Source organism: Scyliorhinus torazame, chromosome 8, assembly GCF_047496885.1.
Source record: "Scyliorhinus torazame isolate Kashiwa2021f chromosome 8, sScyTor2.1, whole genome shotgun sequence".
In the NCBI taxonomy this organism is placed as follows: domain Eukaryota; kingdom Metazoa; phylum Chordata; class Chondrichthyes; order Carcharhiniformes; family Scyliorhinidae; genus Scyliorhinus; species Scyliorhinus torazame.
In genome coordinates, this window is record NC_092714.1 from 18,079,706 (window position 1) to 18,101,512 (window position 21,807).

The 21,807-nt window shown below is 44.1% G+C and overlaps 1 long non-coding RNA gene across 1 annotated transcript in view; it reads right to left on the reverse strand.

The window, feature by feature from the left end:
- Positions 1–1,579: 1,579 nt before the first annotated feature.
- The window catches only part of LOC140427665 (uncharacterized), a 106,222-nt gene continuing 85,994 nt past the window's right edge, over positions 1,580–21,807 (reverse strand). The window contains exon 3 of the long non-coding RNA XR_011948584.1: positions 1,580–4,765. This is a non-coding gene — a long non-coding RNA (uncharacterized lncRNA). The remainder of the gene's footprint in view (positions 4,766–21,807) is intronic.

Consider the following 21,807-nt stretch of genomic DNA (forward strand, 5'->3'; position numbering starts at 1 on the left):
TATGAGAGATTGGAAAGGGACCAGGGTATCCTTGATCATGAATGGCTGAAAGCTCGCCAGCAAACAGGAAGGCAAATGGTATGCTGGCTTTCATCACAAGAAGGTTTGAGTACTGTAGTAAAGATGTCTTGCTGCAATTGTACAGTAGTGCCTCGGAGAGACTGCACCTTGAGTATTATGTACAGTCTTGGTCTCCTTGCCTAAGGAAGGATATTCTTACCATAGAAGAAGTGAAGCAAAGGTTCCCAAAGAGAAAATGTCCAGTCATCTGGACTTGAAATGTGAGCTCTTTTCTCTCCCTGCAGATGCTACCAGACCGGCTGAAATTTTCCAGCATTTTCTCTTTGGTTTCAGATTCCAGCATCCGCAGTAATTTGCTTTTATGGAGCAAAGGTTCACCAGACTGATTTACTGGGATGGTGGGGTTGTCCTACGAGGAGAGATCGAGGAGATTGATGGGCTTGTACGAGAGTTTAGAAGAATGATCGGCCATCCCATTGAAACATACAAAATTCTTACAGGGCCGAACGAGGTCGACACAGGAGGGATGTTTCCCCTGGGTAGGGGTTCAGGGGGCACAGTCTCAGAATAAGAGGCGGGCCACCTAGGACTGAGATTAGGAAGAATTTCTTCACTCAGAGGGTGTTAAATCTTCTATGGAGTGTGATCAGCAGAAAGATCAATAGATTTCTACTTCATTGACATATCAAGGGATGTGGGGATAATGCGGGAAAATGACATTGAGGTTGAAGATCGACCATGATCGAGGTAAATAGCAGAGCAGGCTTAAGGGACCAAATTGCCTGCTACTGTTCCTCCTATTTACTATATTCCTCTGTTTATCCATATTGTTAGGAACAGTGAATTTTTAAAAAGTTGAATTTGTATACATACATTTGTGCCTCAAGAAAGGTACAAATTGTTTCACTTTCATTTAGGTTTTGTTTATACATCTTGGTGCTTGGGAGTCCGCACTTGTGAATAAAGGGTTTCAGGTCTTTTTGGTTTGTTTATATATATACATTTTAATGAGGTTTTACAACCCCTAAGGTTAAAGAGATGCGGGAAAATGGGTTGAAAGTTCAATGGGGAAAAAAAGTGGGAAATAAATTACTGTTACTGAGCGACAGTGATCCAGTGACACAGAGACAGAAAAAGGCAGGAGTGGTGAAAAAGACCCACTGCCCCCCACCCCCACCCCAGCAGAAAACACCAGAGGTGATCGTCTCCCTGGATTCAGAAAAGGCCTTTGACATAGTCGAATATAAGTATCTTCGAGGTACTGGAACGTTTTGGGCTAGGAATGGGATTCACCGCCTGGGTGAGACCCCTATACAACACTCCCAAAGTTGAACCACCAGCTCTGAATACTTCCAGCTACAGAGAAGAACAAGGCATGGATGCCCATTGAACCCGCTCTTGTTCGCACTAGCAATTGAACCCCTGACAATTTTTATATTACCTTGTGTAATATAGTATATTACTCTTTTAAACCAGCCGGGCAGATGAAATGAAAAATAGTCTTCTTGTAAAGATGAACTAATTTATTGAGTAATATAAATAATATTTGTCAGTCCTTTTTACTTAATACTCAACTAGTAAAAGAAATAAAGTATATTAAAGATAACTAACTAACTATACAATGTGATAATGAAATAACTTATAACTTCTCTCTCTCTAGCTATTCTACATCTAGTCTGTTCACATGCCTGAAGCACACTCTCTCAGAAAGAGCATGAAAGTCCTTTTTATATCACCTGATAGTGAGACATCTAATAATAATAATCACTTATTGTCACAAGTAGGCTTCAATGAAGTTACTGTGAAAAGCCCCTAGCATCTCGTGTTGAATTGACTGTACTAGTTTTACATACATTGATCAAGTATATTGATATACAGAGATCACTACATCCCCCTTTTTTAAACATTTTCTTGTAAATATTAAAAGACAATTTTACATATGAAATGCAGTGTATACATTGTACAGCAATCACTAGAATTATGAAAAAGTCACAAAATCAGACGATTGGGTCTTCTTCTTCCCCTCGTCGATCATCTTAATATCAAAGGTGATGAAGAAGTTTTAATGTCTCTGTTGATCATCAAATTTGAATGCAGTTGCTGTTCAATTTGTTTTGAAATTATTTTATTCAAATCAAGGTTATGAAAAATCTTCACAGTATCTATGACTTGAAGTAGATCACTACGATTTCTTCTCAGAATGTTTCCATTGAAGTTTTTATCAGATAAGATCTTGAAGAGAATTGCCTAATTATGCGAGCAATGTCAGACCAACCTCCTTCAGGAAGTCTTAATCTAACAGTATCATTCTCAGATAGATAGACAATTCTTTTGAATGGAGATCAAAATATTGCTTTTGTTTCATTTTCTGTTGTTGAATTTTCTTCACAGTTTGATGTTGTTCAGGATCAGGAAAATTTAACTGAGGTAGAGTTGTTCTTAAATTCCTGTTGTATAACACTTGAGATGGAGATAATCCTGTCACTAAAGGTGATGTCCTGTAATTGAGTAAGGCTCGATAAAAATCAGATTGTCAATCTTTTGATTTGCTCAGTAGCTGTTTCATAATGTGGATACCTTTCTCAGCTTTCCCATTGGGCTGTGGAAAATGAGGGCTTGATGTTACAAGTTCAAAATTGTAATTCGATGAGAATTCTTGCCATTCATGACTTGAAAAACATGGACCATTGTCAGACATGACGATACGAGGAATACCCTGCCTGGCAAATAATTCCTTGCATGGCTTTATGACAGTGCTGGATGTGATGTTGTTTAATTTCACTAGTTCAGGAAAATTGGAAAAATAGTCAATGACAATGAGATAGTCCTTGCCAAATAAGTGAAAGAGATCAGCACCACCTTGATCCACGGTGATGTTACTAGATCATGTGGTTGCATTGGTTCTCTGCATTGATGGTTTTGCTGTGACTGATACGTTGAACATGATGATATCATGTCGGAGATATCATTGTTGATACCCGGCCAATAGATTGATTGTCTAGCATGACGTTTACATTTCTCAATACCTAAATGACCCTCATGAAGTCTTGAAAGCATTTCAGACCTCGAGGTGTGTGGAATCACAATGCGATCTTGTCTCAGCAAAATACCATCTACAATAGTCAGTTCTGACTGAATGCTTTTGTATTGCGGACAATTACCTTTCGGCCATCCATGTTGAAGATGATGTTTAACTTTCAGCAAAGTAGCATCTTTCAGTGTTTCAATGTGAATTTGTTGTAATTTAGAATCAGAGGCTGGAAGTAACTCTCTGAATAATTGCAGTTGAGAATCAACATCATTGATCGAATCTTCTTGAAGAATTTCAGTGTTGACTGATCTAGATAAAGTGTCAGCAATTACTAACTGTTTACCTGGAGTATATTGTAGAGTGAAAGCATATCTTCTCAATTTCATCATCAGACGCTGAAGTCTGGAGTCATATCATTTAAATTTTGTTCATTGATGGTCAGTTTCTACTGTGAACTTGGGTAGACCATAAGCGTAGTCGTGGAATTTGGAAATCCCAGTAACGAGCCCAAGACATTGCTTTTCAATTTGGGCGTACCTACACTCAGTCATAGTCATGGATCTTGACGCGTAGGCAATAGGAACCCAAATATTGAAATGGTCTTGTTGAAGTAAAACAGCACCTATGCCATTTTGACTAGCATCCGTTGAGATTTTAGTAGGTCTTGTAGGATAAAAAAATGATAAGCACGGAGCTTGTATCAATTGTTGTTTTGAATCTATCTGTCCATTCTTCAGTATGTTTTTCAGTCCAAACACAATCGTATTCTTTCTGATCAGTTGACGTAGTGCAGTTATTCTTGTTAGCTAGATTTGAAATGAACTTTCCAAGAAAGTTGACAAATCCTAGAAAGCGTAAAACTGCCTTCTTGTCTTTAGGAATTTGCATTGCCTTGCACTTTATCTTCATCTGGCTTTATTCCTTCAGCTGTGATGTTCTCACCTAAGGATTTCAAAGAGGAGGTGGCAAACCTGCATTTAGCTTTGTTTAGTTTCAGGCCATATTCGTGTATCCTTTTGAATACTTCCCGAAGACGTTTCATATGCTCTTCAGGTGTTGTTGACCAGACGATTATGTCATCAACATAAACACAAACACTTTCAATGTTCTCAGTCATTTGTTCCATTGTACGATGAAAAATTTCCGAAGCTGATATAATTCCAAAGGGAATTCTGTTGAAACAGCACCTTCAGAAAGGTGCATTAAAATTACAGAGGAGTTTACTGGATTCCTCAAGTTGCATCTGCCAAAAATCTTGTGACGCATCAAGTTTGGTAATAATTCTGGCATTGGCCATTTCTGCAGTAATGTCTTCCTTCTTTGGTATTGGATAATGTTTTCTTCTAATATTGTGATTGAGATCTTTGGGATCCATACAGATTCTTATCTCACCTGTAGATTTTCTGAAGCAGACTAGGGAGCTAACCGAGTCAGCAGGTTGAGTAATTTTTGATATAATACCTTGAACTTGCAATCTTGATAGTTCAGCCTTTAATCTGTCTTTAAGAGGAACAGGTACATGTCTAGGTGGATAGATTACCGATTTGGCATCCTTCTTCGGTTGTATCTTGTACTGAAAAGGTAATGTACCCATACCTTGAATTACATCAGGATACATCAGGTAAGAGTTGTTGCATGTCATCTTTGAGTGTCGTCAATTGACAAGTATTAAGAAAATTCTTTGACTGATCTGTAAATCTTTACGCGCTTGAGCTACAAATAAAGAAGAATGAGTATCATTAACTATCTTGAATCTTACTTGTTCATCATAGGATCATAGACAATGCAGAAGGAGGCCATTCGGCCCATTGAGTCTGCTCCGGCTCTTGGAAAGAGCACACTACTTAAGCTCACGCATCCACCCTATCCCCGTAACCCAGTAACCCCACCTAACCAAATGACAATTTAGCATGGCTAATTCACCTAACCCGGCACATCTTTGGACTGTGGCAGGAAACCGGAGCACCCGGAGGAAACCCGCGCAGACTCAGGGAGAATGTGCAGACTCAGCACAGACAGTGACCCAGGCCGGGAATCAAACCTGGGACCCTGGAACTGTGAAGCAACTTTGCTAACCACTGTGCTACCGTGCTGCTACCATGCTACCCCATTTATAAATGTCCCTGTTTGTGACACTCAGGTAACACGAACCAGGTGAGAAAATGGGATTGCCATTCTAATCTTTCAATGAGCACTCTGGAGGTATCATCTCACAATGACTTTTTGTCTTGGCCAAGTCCTTGGAATTCAGAAGAAACGCTGAGGCACCTGTGTCCAGTTTGAAAGAAATTGGAATTGTGTTAATATACACAGGAGTCATCCATTTGTTGCGAACAACATTGACTCCTTTAACTTTTGTTGCTTGAAGATCCTTTTCATTTTCATGATGAGCTGGCTTTGTTGATTGAAGATTATTCTTGCTTGCTTGTTGATCATTCTTCATGGACGATTCAACCACACCAGCGAAGAAAGTATTTTCTAATGCAAAAATATCATCATCTTCCATGAAATCTTGCGTGTTGATTTCTTCTTTTTTGTCCACAGCTCTCACTTTGTCGTATTTTTTCTGTGCAGGAGAAATGTAACTTGCAGATGATTGACACTGCGAAGCATAATGGTTTAACTTCTGACATCTCAAACTGCGTTTACCAAAAGCAGGGCAGTTTCCCTTTAAGTGGGCGTTGCCACACCTCTGACACGTAATCACATTGTCGTCATGATGTATTAGTGACGCACGCGCATGCGCAGACTTCTTCTTTGACGTCTCACATTTCTGTGCATAGTCTGCATGTCATAGATTATCATAGAATTTACAGTGCAGAAGGAGGCCACCCGGCCCATCGAGTCTGCACCAGCTCCTGGAAAGAGCACCCTACCCAAGGTCAACACCTCCACCCTATCCCCACAACCCAACAACCCCACAACCCCACCCAACACTACGGGCAATTTTGGGCACTAAGGGCAATTTATCATGGCCAATCCACCTAACCTGCGCATCTTTGGACTGTGGGAGGAAACCGGAGCACCCGGAGGAAACCCATGCACACACGGGGAGGACGTGCAGAGTCCGCACAGACAGTGACTCAAACCGGAATCGAACCTGGGACCCTGGAGCTGTGAAGCAATTGTGCTATCCACAATGCTACCGTGCTGCCCTTATGTCCAGAGCCTGAAAATGCTTGTGAAGGATAGCTACCGGTCCTCACAGTTTTCGGCTTTGCCTGCAACACCATTTTGATTTTCTCTGCCTCGTGGTAGAGAGTTGTGCTTTTTTCCTTGGGATAAAATGCTAAATACTGACTTTAGGTCTGTTCCACGGAGATGCAATTATCTATCGTGATTTGCAGCGTTAAATCATTTTGTCGAATGAAAGCTTCTCTGACAGTATCATCAAATATGCCATAAACAATTTGGTCTCTCACAAGCGAATCATGGAGATCAGCGTAGTTACACGTTTTAGCAACAAGTTTGAGATCTGTGATGAAGTTATTCACCGGCTCACCAACGTTTTGAACTTTTCTATGAAATTTTAATCTTTCTAAAATTTCATTGGTTTGCACCTTGCAATGTTCATCGAACTTCGCTATAACTTGATCAAACTTTGTTTTATCTTCACCAGCATTAAAATTAAATGAATTGAAGATTTTGATTGCTTGCTGTCTTGCTAGGGACAGAAATAAAGCAATTCTTCTAGCATCTGGCGCAGCTTTTAAATCACTAGCTTCTAAATAGAGCTGAAATTGTTGTTTGAACAACTTCCAATTCAAATTAAGATTACCAGTGGTCTTTAGATGTCTTGGTGCTTGAACTTGGTCCAATGAAAAGTTGTTTATGTCGAAGATTCCGATGTTGCGATGACTTCTGTAGTCGAATAGTTGAGTCCAATTTGTTCTTTTTTAAAATTCTAAATCTTTACTAGTCTTTCCTAAAAGCTTAAATCACTCTGGTACCATGTTATATTTTAAACACCTGGTAGCATGTTATATTACCTTGTGTAATATAGTATATTACTCTTTTGAACCAGCCTAGTTGATGAAATGAACAATAGTCTTCTTGTAAAGATTAACTGGTTTATTGAGTAATATAAATTATATTTGTGAGTCCTTTTTGCTTAATAGTAATAATTGCTTAATTAGTAAAATAAATAAAATATAGTAAAGATAACTAACTAAACAGTGTAATAATGAAATAACTTATAGCTTTTCTCTCTCTCGCTATTCTATGTCTTTTCTGTTCACTCTCCTGAAGCACACTCTCTCAGAAAGAGTGGGAAAGTCCTTTTTATATCACCTGATAGTGAGACATCGAGTGTTGAATTGACTGTACTAGTTTTACATATATTTATCATGTAGATTGATGTACAGATCTCTACAGCGATAGCCCTGCGGGACGCGAAAAGCTGGAAGGGAATCCAGAGAGGAGACAGAGAGCACAGAGTCTCACTCTATGCAGATGACCTGCTCCTCTATGTCTCGATGCCACAATAGGACTGAAGGCAATCATGCAGGTCCTGAAAGAGTTTGGAACCTTCTTGGGTTTCAAATTTAACCTGGGCTAAAGTAAGGCATTCCCAGTGAACCCAAAGGGGGAGGGACAGAGCTGGAGGGGCTCCCATTTAAAATGACCCAGAACAGATTCCACAACGTGGGGATCCAGATAGCCAGAGACTGGACACAGATCCACAAGTGGAACCTGACCAGCCTGGTGGAGGAAGATGAAAAGGACCTACAGAGGTGGGGCTCACTCCCACTCTCCCTGGCGGGGAGAGTGCAGACGGTCAAAATGAAAATGCTGCTGAGGTTCCGGGTGGGGTTGGGGGGGGAAAGAACCCAAGAGTTCCCAAACCAACACACTGCAAAGGAGGGAAATCAAAGGTGGCCTGGTATTACCAAACCTGCAATACTACTACTGGGCAGCAACGGCGGAAAGAGTGAGGGGTGGGTAAACAAACCCAATTCAGAGTGGGAGGAGGTGTCCCGCAAGAGGGCTACCCTCTGGGCCTTGGCTACAGTATCAAGCCCAGTGGTAGCAGCCACACTGTAAGCATAGGCCTAATTAAGATGGCACTTTGGGCTGATTAGGATGTCCCCCATGGCTCCCATCTGCGGCAACCACATATTCTTTCCAGCCATGCTAGACGCCACCTTTAAGAATTGGAGACGGGATGGGGGCACACTAACAGTTAGTGACTTTTACATAGGGCACAGACTGGGGATACTGAACGAATTGACGGAGGAGTGGGAACTACTGGCAGGACAGGAAATGAGACACCTGCAAATAAAACACTTCTGCCGCAAAAAGACATTAGGGTACCCCAGGGCCCCGGAAACTACACTATCAGAGGACCTGATAAATATAGACAGTAAAGAAGGGTGACTCTGTGGGAAAATGTATGGACAGCTTCTGGACAGAGTCCAAACACCACTGAACGAGACCAGTCGAAAATGGGAGGACGAGCTGGGGACAGTGGTAGGGTGGGGACTCTGGAGCGAAGCACTGAGCAGGGCCAATTCCACCTCCTCCTGCGCAAGGCTCAGCCTAATGTAGCTCAAAGTGGTGCACATAGCACACCTAATCAGAACCTGAATGAGCAGGTTCTTCCCGGAAGTGGAGGACAGATGTGAGCGGTGCCAGCGGGGCCCGGCCAACCACACCCACATGTTTTGGGCTTGCCCCGTACTTGCTGGGTTCTGGACAGCCTTCGCCGAGGCAATGTCCAAGGTTGTGGGGGTGAGGATGAAGCCATGCCCAAATGTCGCAATCTTCGGGGTATCGGAGCAGCCAGAGTTACACATGGGGAAGGGGGCCGACGCCCTTGCTTTCGCTTCCCTAATCGCACGCCAAAGAATCCTGCTCGGCTGGCGATCGGCAGCACCACCCACAGCTGCAGACTGGCTCGCTGACCTTTCGGAATTTCTCCACCTGGAGAAGATTAAATACGCCATCTGAGAATGAGAGGGAGGCTTCCTTCCTGCACGGGGGCAGTTCGACAGCCTGTTCCAGAACCTGTTCGAGGCCAGCAACAATGATTAGACTGGGAAACTGGGAAGTTAGAAAGAAAACAGAGAAAAAAGATAAGAAAGGGGGAAGGGGAGAGGTAATGGGAAAACATCCCCACAGACTAACCAAGGGGGGACAAAAAGGGGGTGGGGGGTGGGAGGGGAGCAGGGGGGACGGCTGGGCCTGCACGCTGAGCCAGATGGTGGCAGACTGTATATGGGAGAAATTAAGGGAAGGAAAAGACAAACCTTTCTGTATTGTCCAGTGAATGAACACGACCAGCAATGTACATAATTGTTTATAATTCTTGAAAATACCAAAGTACCAGCCTCCCCGAACAGGCGCCGGAATGTGGCGCCTAGGGGCTTTTCACAGTAACTTCATTTGAAGCCTACTTGTGACAATAAGCAACGTTCATTTCACTTTCAAATGATTTAGAAATAAAGGAGTGGAGAAAAAGACAGGAGTGTAAAGTGGTCAGTTTAGCAGAGGTGTTACTGGAAGACAATGGTTAGGAAACAAATTTCTTTGCTCTGCAGTTGAAGTATTAAAACATAGAAAATAGGAGCAGGAGTAGGCCATTCGGCCCATCGAAGTTGCTCCACCATTCAATGTGATCATGGCTGATCCTCCATCTCAATACCATACTCCACGGTTCTCCTCATACCCCTTAACACCTTTAGTGTCTAGAAATCTTTCTATTTCTTTCTTAAATATTTGGTTTCCACAGCCTTATGTGGTAGAGAATTCCACAGTTTCACCACTCGCTGAATGATGAGATCCTTCCGCATCTCAGTCCCAAATGGCCTACCCCGGATCCTGAGGTTGTGACTCCTTGTTCTGGACCCCTCAGTCAGGGGAAACATCATCACGGCATCCAGTCTGTCCAATCCTGTAGGTCCCCTCTTATTCTTCTAAATTCATGGGGAGGTGGTGGCATAGTTGTTGGACTAGTAATCCAGAGACCCAGGCTAATGATCTGGGGACTCGGGTTCAAATCCCACCACGGCAGGTGATGGAATTTTAACTCAATAAAATATCTGGAATTTAAAAAAATCCAATGATCACCATGAAACCATTGTCGACTGATCTGGTTCATTAAAGTCCTTACCTGGTCTGGCCTACATGTGACTCCAGGCCCACAGCAATGTGGTTGACTCTTAAATGCTAGCTGAGCCTGTGATGCTCATGTCCTCAGATGACAATCCTGCCATCCCCGGAATAAATCTGGTGAGAAATAGTGAACTTAGAGTGTGGTTTTTGGGTGCCTGAGAGAAATAAGAATTGGAAAGAGAGATACGAATTGGGTGGGAAGCATCAGGTGAATGCTCAGGAGTTCACCAGAAGATAGCCATTTGCAACTGTTCCAGTGTCAAGCTAGTGGTAATTCTTCATTGGTTAACCTGTTTGCAAAGATATTGCTGGGGTGAAGGAATATTGGGAATTTGAATTGTCTTCTTGTATTTGCGTTGAAATATTTCCAACATTTTTCCTGGTATGAGATAGTTCACTTGTTTCAACAAATATTTTATTCTTTGTCTTAAAGGTTCATCAACAGAATCCTGTGAATATGTTCAATAACTTAAGTCCATGCTTGTAAAATAAGGGTAGGATTTATCAAGCCTGATTGCACTCTGGGATCTGACTTGTCCGGTCCAATATTAACATTAGCTGGGATCGTAACATTGTGTGAAGGAGTAACACCACATACTAGATTGAACAGGATCTCGCATCTCGTTCTCGACAAACATTAATTCATCCTGGATCTGTGAGGCAGGCGTGCTAACCACTGTGCCACCATGCCTCTCATGGGGGATTTGGGATAGGTATAGGTAGGCAGTCACATTTGTCCACCATTTCTGAAATCAGCCTTTGTTTGGAGTTAGGGTAAGCATATCAGAAGATCTTCTTAAGGAGGTCTCTTTACACTTTTATAAAAGTTGCTGGGATGGTGAACGGATGCAGTTAGCGATCCCACAGGTTCTGGGGCAAACACAGATGGCTCGATGATTTCCTTCAGCCCATCCAGGCCTGATAAAAGTGACTGGGATTTTTTTTATGCACAGGATTTGTATTGTTTAATTATTCTCCACTCACTGCATTTTACAGGAGAAAGAATCCTGCTGTTGCCGGCAGACTTTGCTGTAGTTTCGCTTATGAGTTCTGTTTGCTGCAATTTGTGAAGACTCCAGTATGCTGTAAATCCCTCCCCACATCCAACAGATAGAGTGATGTCAATACTCAATCCGAGATATGAAAGCTACTTAAGTTGGAAATCAAGGGCGAGATTCTCCGACCCCCCCGCCGGGCCCCCCCGCGATTCTCCGGCCCGGATGGGTCGAAGTCCCGCCGCTAAAATGCCTGTCCCGCCGGCGTAGATTAAACCACCTACCTTACCGGCGGGACAAGGTGGCACGAGCAGGCTCCGGGGTCCTGGGGGGGGCGCGGGGGGATCTGGCCCCGGGGGGTGCCCCAACGGTGGCCTGGCCTGCGATCGGGGACCACCGATCCGCGGGCGGGCCTGTGCCGTGGGGGCACTCTTTCCCTTCTGCCTTCGCCACGGTCTCCACCATGGCGGAGGCGGATGAGACTCCCTTCACTGCGCATGCGCGGGAAGGCCGTCAGCGGCCGCTAACGCTCCCGCGCATGCGCCACCTGGCGATGTCATTTCCGCGCCAGCTGGCGGCCTTTTCCACCAGCTGGCGGGGCGGAAATTCGTCCGGCACGGGCTTAGCCCCTTAAGGTTGGGGCTCGGCCCCCAAAGATGCGGAGCATTCCGCACCTTTGGGGCGGCGCGATGCCCGACTGATTTGCGCCATTTTGGGCGCCAGTCGGCAGACATCGCGCCGATACCGGAGAATTTTGCCCCAGAGGTTTAAATTAGAAAATGCTTTAAATGGACTTTAGGCCATGAGGGGGCATCTCATTGAAACGTACAGGATAGGGCAAGGCCTAGATAGAGTGGACATGGAGAGGGTGTTTCCTCTAATAGGTAAAACTAGAACCCGAGGCCACAGCCTCAGACTGAAGGGACGATCTTTTAAAACAGAAATGAGGAGGAATTCCTTCAGCCAGAGGGTGGTGAATCTGTGGAACTCTTTGCCGCAGAAGGCTCATGATTGAATGGCAGAGCAGAATCGATGGGCTGAATGGCCTAATTCTGCTCCTATGATTTATGGTCTTATGGAACTGAAGAGACAAGGCCAGCATTTCAAATGGAAAGACTTTGACGGAAATTGATGGTCAGACTTTCCTGAAATGTTAGCCTCCCTTTTTGTCGCATTGGGTGTTGAATGGAACATTTCAGTTTGGTGATGCTGAATTTTAAAATCGAAACTGAAGAATATGCCAGATCCCTGTCCGACTTTGTTCCCGGAGAAAGGGAAGGAATAGATTCCATTAAAATCTCCCATGTGGGAAAAGGTTTGACTTTCAAGGAATGTAGTCAGTATTCTTTCAAAGGTAATTTTAACTTTTAATCTTGGAATGTAAAGAAATCTGATGAGATTAAGTAGACAGCTTATTAAGTACTTTGATTGGCTCGTTATTACCCCATCGCTTTTTATTCTATACCTTGTGAAGAATCTTAAAATTTCATTAGCAAAATGTAATATCTAGTTTGTGACTGATCCTATACTCGATGCCAGGTTATAAATAACATGGCTATTCACTTATATTTGCTTTTTGGTTGAGGGACTCTTTGTTATCCCATTCTTTTAATAGAGAACGTAAATATTTTCCTTCAAATGAAAAGTGTGCTTTCAATTGTTAGTGCGTGTTGTGGGGAGATTGTGGTGTAATGGTATTGTCACTGGACTATTAATCCAGAGACCCAGAGTCATTCTCTAGGGGCTGGTTTAGCACAGGGCTAAAGAGCTGACTTTTAAAGCAGACCAAGGCAGGCCAGCAGCACGGTTCAATTCCCGTACTAGCCTCCCCGAACAGGCGCCGGAATGTGGCGACTAGGGGCTTTTCACAGTAACTTCATTTGTGACAATGAGCGATTTTCATTTCATTTCTAGGGACACGGATTCGAATTCAGACACGGCAAGTTGTGAAATTTGAATTCAATAAAAATCTGGATTTAAAAATGTAAAGGTGACCATGAAGCCATTGTCGTAAAAACCCATCTGGTTCACGAATGTCCTTTAGGGAAGGAAATCTGTCATCCTTACCTGGTCTGGCCTACATGTGACTCCAGACCCACAGCAATGTGGTTGACTCTAAACTGGCCCCTCAAGAGCAATTAAGGATGGGCAATAAATGCTGGCACGTCCCATGAACAAATAATAAAAAAAATACCAATGTACGGGAAAGTCTGTGTGTTGTGGCCTTGGGAACACGTGGTCCAGAGACCTTCAGCTAACGTGCCAAAGATCTGGGATTGAACCTGGTGCTCACCTTCTTTTGGTGTGTGCCAGGCGGTATTCCGACGAATTGACTCTTGGCAGCAACTCCCTCGTCCTTTACTTTGAGCACATGTTGACTGTTTTATTTACCACGTTCTTGAGCTACCTGTTCCAAATTCTAAGCAGTTTTATGAAACTATATGTCTCATCATGTGTGCTTCCTTGGGCTAACGTGGCTTGGAGTGGGAAGTGCTTCACTGTTGGTTAGCTTCTCGCGTTAATTAAATCTGAACTGACAAATTGGCCTCTCCAAATGACTGCTCCCTGTAGGTGGAGAGCTTTGACCGTAATATTCTTCAGGTTTCTCTTCGACAAAATAGCAACAAATATGGACCCGGGTTCAATTCCAGCCTTGGGTGACTGTGTGTGGAGTTTGCACTTTCTCCCCATGTCTGTGTGGGTTTCTTCCACAGAGCTTCTTAGTTTCCTCCCACAGTCCAAAAATGTGCAGGTTAGGTGGATTGGCTATGCTAAATTGCCCCTCAGTAGAGTCACATGGATAGGTTGGAGCCTATCCTACGTAGGGTGCTCTTTCTAAGGGCCGGTGGAGACTAGATGGGTAGGATGGCCTCTTTCTGCACTGTTTGATTCTAATATGCAGGGTTCATCTTTAAAGACAATGTACAAATGCAGAACGTGGAAGTGGTCCTGCATAGCTGAGAGCTGGGGACATGACTGAACCTGATTACATCTCGGATATTTTCAAGGATATGATTAATGACCCAGTTCTTGGGCTCCTTTAGATAATGCTACTGATACAAGCATACAAATTACGAGCAGGAGTAGGCCATTCAACCCCTCGAGCCTGCTCCACCATTCAATAAGATCACGGCTGACCTGATTTTGGCCTCAGCTCCACTTTCCTTCCTCCCCCTCACGTCCTCTGTCTCTCTTGTTAATCAAGAATCTACCTAGCTCTACCTTTAAAATATTCAGTGACCCACCCCCTGGCGAAAAGAGTTGCAGAGACTCACGACCCTCAAAGAGAAAAATAATTCTCCTCTGCTCCACCTTAAATGAAATGAAAATCGCTTCTTGTCACTCGTCGGCTTCAAATGAAGTTACTGTGAAAAGACCCTAGCCGCCACATTCCGGCACCTGTTCGGGGAGGCTGGTACGGGAATTGAACCCGCACTGCTGGCCTTGTTCTGCTTTACAAGCCAGCTGTTTAGCCCACTGTGCTAAACCAGCCCCTAATTGGATGATCCCTTACTTTAAAACTGTGAACCAAAGTTCTAGTCACTCCCACAAGGACCGACCTGTCCATCCTTTCCTAATAGGATAAACTGCAACCCCGCCCATACCAGGAATCAGTCAAGTGAACCTTCTGTAGCTTGCTACTGAAGCAAATTAAATAAGGAGGCCAGAACTGCACACATTGGAGTTCTCCCAGAGAAGACAGAGCCAGGAGTGAGACATAGCTAAGAGTGAGTTTGGGAATTTGAATCTAGGTGGAAATTCGAAGCTGGGTGAGGAGGAAGTGCTTTTTATCCCTGGTAAGTGACTGGTAAGTAATGTTTCTGTTTTTCTGTTTCTTTTCATTGGTATATTTATTTATTTTTTCTTTGTTGTTTTTTTTTGTTGAAATTGTAGTTGTTGAAGTTAACCAAAGGTTTAAGACATGGCAGGAGATCTCAGACCCGTGTCATGCTCCTCGTGTGCGATGTGGGAGCTCAGGGACACGTCCACTGTCCCTGGCTCCTTCACGTGCAAAAAGTGTGTCCAGTTGCAGCTCCTGTTAGACCGCTTGACGGCTCTGGAGCTGCGGATGGACTCACTTTGGAGCATCCGCGATGCTGAGAATGTCGTGGATAGCACGTTTAGCGAGTTGGTCACACCGCAGGTGAAAGGTACTGAGGGAGATAGAAAATGGGTGACCAAAAGACAGAGAAAGAGTAGGAAGGCAGTACAGGTGTCCTCTGCGGTCATCTCCCTGCAAAACAGATATACCGCTTTGGATACTGTTGAGGGAGATGGCTCACCAGGGGAAGGCAGCAGCAGCCAGGTTCATGGCACCGTGGCTGGCTCTGCTGCGCAGCTGGGCAGGAAGAAGAATGGCAGGGCTATAGTGATAGGGGACTCAATTGTAAGGGGAATAGACAGGCGGTTCTGCGCACGCAAACGAGACTCCAGGATGGTATGTTGCCTCCCTGGTGCAAGGGTCAAGGATGTCTTGGAGCAGCTGCAGGACATTCTGGGGGGGAGGGTGAACAGCCAGCTGTTGTGGTGCACATAGGCACCAACGATATAGGTAAAAAACGGGACGAGGTCCTACAAGCCGAATTTAGGGAGCCAGGAGTTAAACTAAAAAGTAGGACCTCAAAGGTAGTAATCTCAGGATTGCTACCAGTGCCACGAGCTAGTCAGAGTAGGAATGTCAGGATAGAGAGGATGAATGCGTGGCTCGAGAGATGGTGCAAGAGGGAGGGATTCAAATTCCTGGGACATTGGAACCGGTTCTGGGGGAGGTGGGACCAGTACAAACTGGACGGTCTGCACCTGGGCAGGACTGGAACCGATGTCCTAGGGGGGATGTTTCCTAGAGCTGTTGGGGAGAGTTTAAATTAATGTGGCAGGGGGATGGGAACCGATGCAGGAAGTTGGAAGGTAGTAAAACAAGAACAGAAATAAAAGGCAGTAAGGGGGAAAGTGTAAGGCAGAGAAGCAAGCCATAATCAAAAATCAAAAAGGGCGATAGTACAAGGTATAGTGACTGAGGTGAGCTCAGTGAGTAGGACCAGGAATACTAAAAGAAATAAAACGGGAAGTGAAAACATTAAAGTTAAGTGACGCGGCAGGTTGTTACATGAAGATATGGGTTCAACGACAAGGAAAATTAGGAGAAAGGTTAAGAGGAAATATAACTTAGGAGAGGTTACTGATCGAGGTGTTAAGATTCAGAACAGAGGTAAAAAAGCCAACATAAGTGTACTTGACCTGAATGCTCGTAGTATTCGGAATAAGGTAAATGAGTTGATGGCGCAAATCATCGTGAATTACTATGATTTAGTGGCCATTACTGAAACATGGTTAAAGGATGGTCACGACTGGGAGTTAAATATCCGAGGGTATCAAACTTTTCGGAAGGACAGAGTGGATGGTAAGGGAGGTGGTGTAGCTCTGTTATTTAAGGATGACATCCGGGCAACAGTAAGGGATGACATCGGTGCTATGGAGGATAAGGTTGAATCCATTTGGGTGGAAATCAGGAATAGTAAGGCGAAAAAGTCACTGATAGGAGTAATCTATAGGCCACCAAATAGTAACATTATGGTGGGGCAGGCAATAAACAAAGAAATAACTGATGCATGTAGAAATGGTACAGCAGTTATCATGGGGGATTTTAATCTACATGTTGATTGGTTTAACCAGGTCGGTCAAGGCAGCCTTGAGGAGGAGTTTATAGAATGTATCCGCGATAGTTTCCTAGAACAGTATGTAATGGAACCTATGAGGGAACAAGTGGTCCTAGATCTGGTCCTGTGTAATGAGACAGGATTGATTCAGGATCTCATAGTTAGGGATCCTCTCGGAAGGAGCGATCACAATATGGTGGAATTTAAAATACAGATGGAGGGTGAGAAGGTAAAATCAAGCACTAGTGTTTTGTGCTTAAACAAAGGAGATTACAATGGGATGAGAGAAGAACTAGCTAATGTAGACTGGGAGCAAAGACTTTATAGTGAAACAGTTGAGGAACAGTGGAGAACCTTCCAAGTGATTTTTCACAGTGCTCAGCAAAAGTTTATACCAACAAAAAGGAAGGAAGGTAAAAAGAGGGAAAATCGACCGTGGATATCTAAGGAAATAAGGGAGAGTATCAAATTGAAGGAAAAAACATACAAAGTAGCAAAGATCAGTGGGTGACTAGAGGACTGGGAATTTTTTAGGGGGCAACAGAAAGCTACTAAAAAAGCTATAAAGAAGAGTAAGATAGATTATGAGAGTAAGCTTGCTCAGAATATAAAAGCAGATCGTAAAAGCTTCTACAAATACATAAAACAAAAAAGAGTGGCTAAAGTAAATATTGGTCCTTTAGAGGATGAGAAGGGAGATTTAGTAGTGGGAGATGAGGAAATGGCTGAGGAACTGAACAGGTTTTTTGGGTCGGTCTTCACAGTGGAAGACACAAATAACATGCCAGTGACTGATGGAAATGAGGCTATGACAGGTGAGGACCTTGAGAGGGTTGTTATCACCAAGGAGGTAGTGATGGGCAAGCTAATGGGGCTAAAGGTAGACAAGTCTCCTGGACCTGATTGAATGCATCCCAGAGTGCTAAAAGAGATGGCTAGGGAAATTGCAAATGCACTAGTGATAATTTACCAAAATTCACTAGACTCTGGGGTGGTCCCGGCGGATTGGAAATTAGCAAACGTGACACCACTGTTTAAAAAAGGAGGTAGGCAGATAGTGGGTAATTATAGGCCAGTGAGCTTAACCTCGGTAGTAGGGAAGATGCTGGAATCTATCATCAAGGAAGAAATAGCGAGGCATCCGGATGGAAATTGTCCCATTGGGCAGACGCAGCATGGGTTCATAAAGGGCAGGTCGTGCCTAACTAATTTAGTGGAATTTTTTGAGGACATTAACAGTGTGGTAGATAACGGGGAGCCAATGGATGTGGCATATCTGGATTTCCAGAAAGCCTTTGACAAGGTGCCACACAAAAGGTTGTTGCATAAGATAAAGATGCATGGCATTAAGGGGAAAGTAGTAGCATGGATCGAGGATTGGTTAATTAATAGAAAGCAAAGAGTGAGAATTATGGGTGTTTCTCTGGTTGGCAATCAGTAGCTAGTGGTGTCCCTCAGGGATCAGTGTTGGGCCCACAACTGTTCACAATTTACATAGATGATTTGGAGTTGGGGACCAAAGGCAATGTGTCCAAGTTTGCAGACGACACTAAGATAAGTGGTAAAGCAAAAAGTGCAGAGGATACTGGAAGTCTGCAGAGGGATTTGGATAGGTTAAGTGAATGGGCTAGGATCTGGCAGATGGAATACAATGTTGACAAATGTGAGGTTATCCATTTTGGTTGGAATAACTGCAAAAGGGATTATTATTTAAATGATAAAATATTAAAACATGCTGCTGTGCAGAGAGACCTGGGTGTGCTAAATGTTGAGTCGCAAAAAGTTGGTTTACAGGTGCAACAGGTGATTAAGGCGGCGAATGTAATTTTGTCCTTCATTGCTAAAGGGATGGAGCTTAAGACTAGTGAGGTTCTGCTGCAATTGTGTAAGGTGTTAGTGAGGCCACACCTGGAGTATTGTGTTCAGTTTTGGTCTCCTTACTTGAGAAAGGACGTACTGGCACTGGAGGGTGTGCAGACGGATTCACTAGGTTAATCCCAGAGCTGAAGGGGTTGGATTACGAGGAGAGGTTGAGTAGACTGGGAATGTACTCGTTGGAATTTAGAAGGATGAGGGGGGATCTTATAGAAACATATAAGATTATGAAGGGAATAGATAGGATAGATGTGGGCAGGTTGTTTCCACTGGCGGGTGAAAGCAGAACTAGGGGGCATAGCCTCAAAATAAGGGGAAGTAGATTTAGGACTGAGTTTAGGAGGAACTTCTTCACCCAAAGGGTTGTGAATCTATGGAATTCCTTGGCCAGTGAAGCAGTTGAGGCTCCTTCATTAAATGTTTTTAAGATAAAGATAGATACTTTTTTGAAGAATAAAGGGATTAAGGGTTATGGTGTTCGGGCCGGAAAGTGGAGCTGAGTCCACAAAAGATCAGCCATGATCTCATTGAATGGTGGAGCAGGCTCGAGGGGCCAGATGGTCTACTCCTGCTCCTAGTTCTTATGTTCTTATGTTCTTATTGCTCTCGGTGTGGTACCAACACCCGTACAACTTGAGCAAAACATCCCTACTTTTATATTCCATTCACCTTGAAATAAAGGACAACATTCCATTTGCCTCCCCAATCACTTGCTGCATCTGCATACAAACATTTTGTTGTACAAATAGCAGGGCACCCACAACCTCCTGGACCTCAGAGTCCTGCAATCTCCCTCCTTTTAGACAAACGCTGATTTTTTTATTCTTCTTGCCAAAGTGGACAAGTTCACATTTTTCCACATTCTACCCCTTCGGCCAAATTTCTTTGCTCACTCACGTAACCGTTCTATGTACCTCTGCAGACTCCTTATGTCCTCTCCACAATTTACTTTCCTCCCTTCATTTGTGTCAACAACACATGTAGCGACCATGCTTTTGCTCCTGTCATTAATTTAAGTTGTGACGAGTTGAAGCACCGGCACCGATTCCATTTGGAACGCCACACCTCATGGGCTGGATTCTCCGATTTTGAGGCTATGTCCGGAGGAAGTGTCCAGGCTTACGACAAAAAAGTCGGCCCCGCAACGCACCGATGCTCGGCCCGCAGCTTTACCTGCAGATACGCACCGAGAATTGCCGAGTCCGTGGATGCACATGAGCACAGCCCCGATCTGAAGCGGCCGCGCTGTACAACATGGTGCCGGCCGTGTGTGGACCCGCCCTGTCAGATAGTGCCCCCCCCGTAATCCCCACTGGCCACCCCCAGACTACCGCCACCAGTTCCCCCAGCCCCCGCCGAAGCCTCCCCACCGGCCAGAGGAATGGCTCCCCCCAACCCCCCCCCCCCCCGACTGTGGCAGCACTGGACACAGTCCGAAGCTGCCACGCGAGGTCCCTGAAAACTGTGAGCACACGTGTCCCACGCTGTCGGGAAGTTGGCCCATTGGGGCCAGAGAATTAGGGGAGGTCCTCAGGTGACATCCTGAGGGCATCCCATTGGCGTGCAGCGTACTCAGCCTTGATGCCGTTTTTGAGGGGGCAAAGCGCCCTCAATAAAAACAGGTTCTCCAGCCCCGAGCGCAATTTCGGCAAGGCAATCGGAGAATCCAGCCCCATATCTTGCCAACCCAAAGATTACCCATTTAAGTCTACTCAAGGCTTCCTGTTACTAACTAAACTTCTATCCATACTAATAAATTACCCCCTACATCACGAGCTCTCATTTTGTTTCGTAATTTTTGATGTGACATCTTGTCAAATGCCTTCTGGAAATCCAAGAGCACCATGTCCAGAGATTCGCCTTTATCCACGTTGACTGTTACTTCATCAAAGAACCCTATTAAATTCGTCAAACACAATTTCCCTTCCTCAAACCCATGTTCAATCTGCTTGATAACCTCCTTAATAACATATCCCAACGTTTCCCGATGGCCGATTTTAAGCTCACTGGCCTGTTGGTTCCTGCTTTTTGTCTCTCTCCTTTCTTGAACAGAAGCCATATTCATTATTTTCCAGTTTGATGGGACCTGTCCAGAATCTAGTGAATTTTGGAAAATTGAAAGCCAATGTATCTACTGTTTGAGCAGCCACTTCTTTTATTACCCAGGAATGAAGTCCATCAGCATCTGGGGTTTTGACAAATATTACTTCTAATAATTGTCTTTCTATTCTTGCTCTGGTGATTAAAATTGTTTTACGTTACTCCCACACTTTCACCTTTTGATGCACACTTGTTTCTGGGATGTTACTTGTATCTTCCATACGGAAGAAGGTGCAAAATATCTGTTCAATTTGCCTTCATAGTGAGAGGATTTGATTATCGGAATAGGGATGTTTTACTGCAAATGTATAGGGCATTGGTGAGGCCACACCTGGAGTATTGTGCACAGTTTTGGTGTCCTTATCTGAGGAAGGATGTTCTTGCTATGGTGGGAGTGCAACAAAGGTTTCCCGGGCTGATTCTTGGGATGGCGGGATTGTCAGATAAAGGTCCACTAAATCAGTTAGGATTATGTTCAAGGAAGTTTAGAAGAGTGAGAGGGGATCTCATAGGAGCTTGTAAAATTCTAACAAGATTAGATAGGGCAGAATCAAAAAGAATGTTCCCGCTGGTGGGGGAGTCCAGAACTAGGGGTCATGATTTGAGGATGAAGGGTAAACCTTTTAGGACTGAGGTGAGGAGACATTTCTTCGCCCAAAGAGTGGGGAATTTGTGGAATTAGCTGCCGCAGAAAGTAGTTGAGGCCAACGCGTTGTGTAAGGTTGGATCAGCATATTGAACTTGATAATGAGCCATGATCATAATGAATGACGGAGCAGGTTCGAAGAGCCGAATAAGAACATAAGAACATAAGAACTAGGAGCAGGAGTAGGCCATCTGGCCCCTCGAGCCTGCTCCACCATTCAATGAGATCATGGCTGATCTTTTGTGGACTCAGCTCCACTTTCCGGCCCGAGCACCATATCCCTTAATCCCTTTATTGTTCAAAAAAGTATCTATCTTTATCTTAAAAACATTTAATGAAGGAGCCTCTAGTGCTTCACTGGGCAAGGAA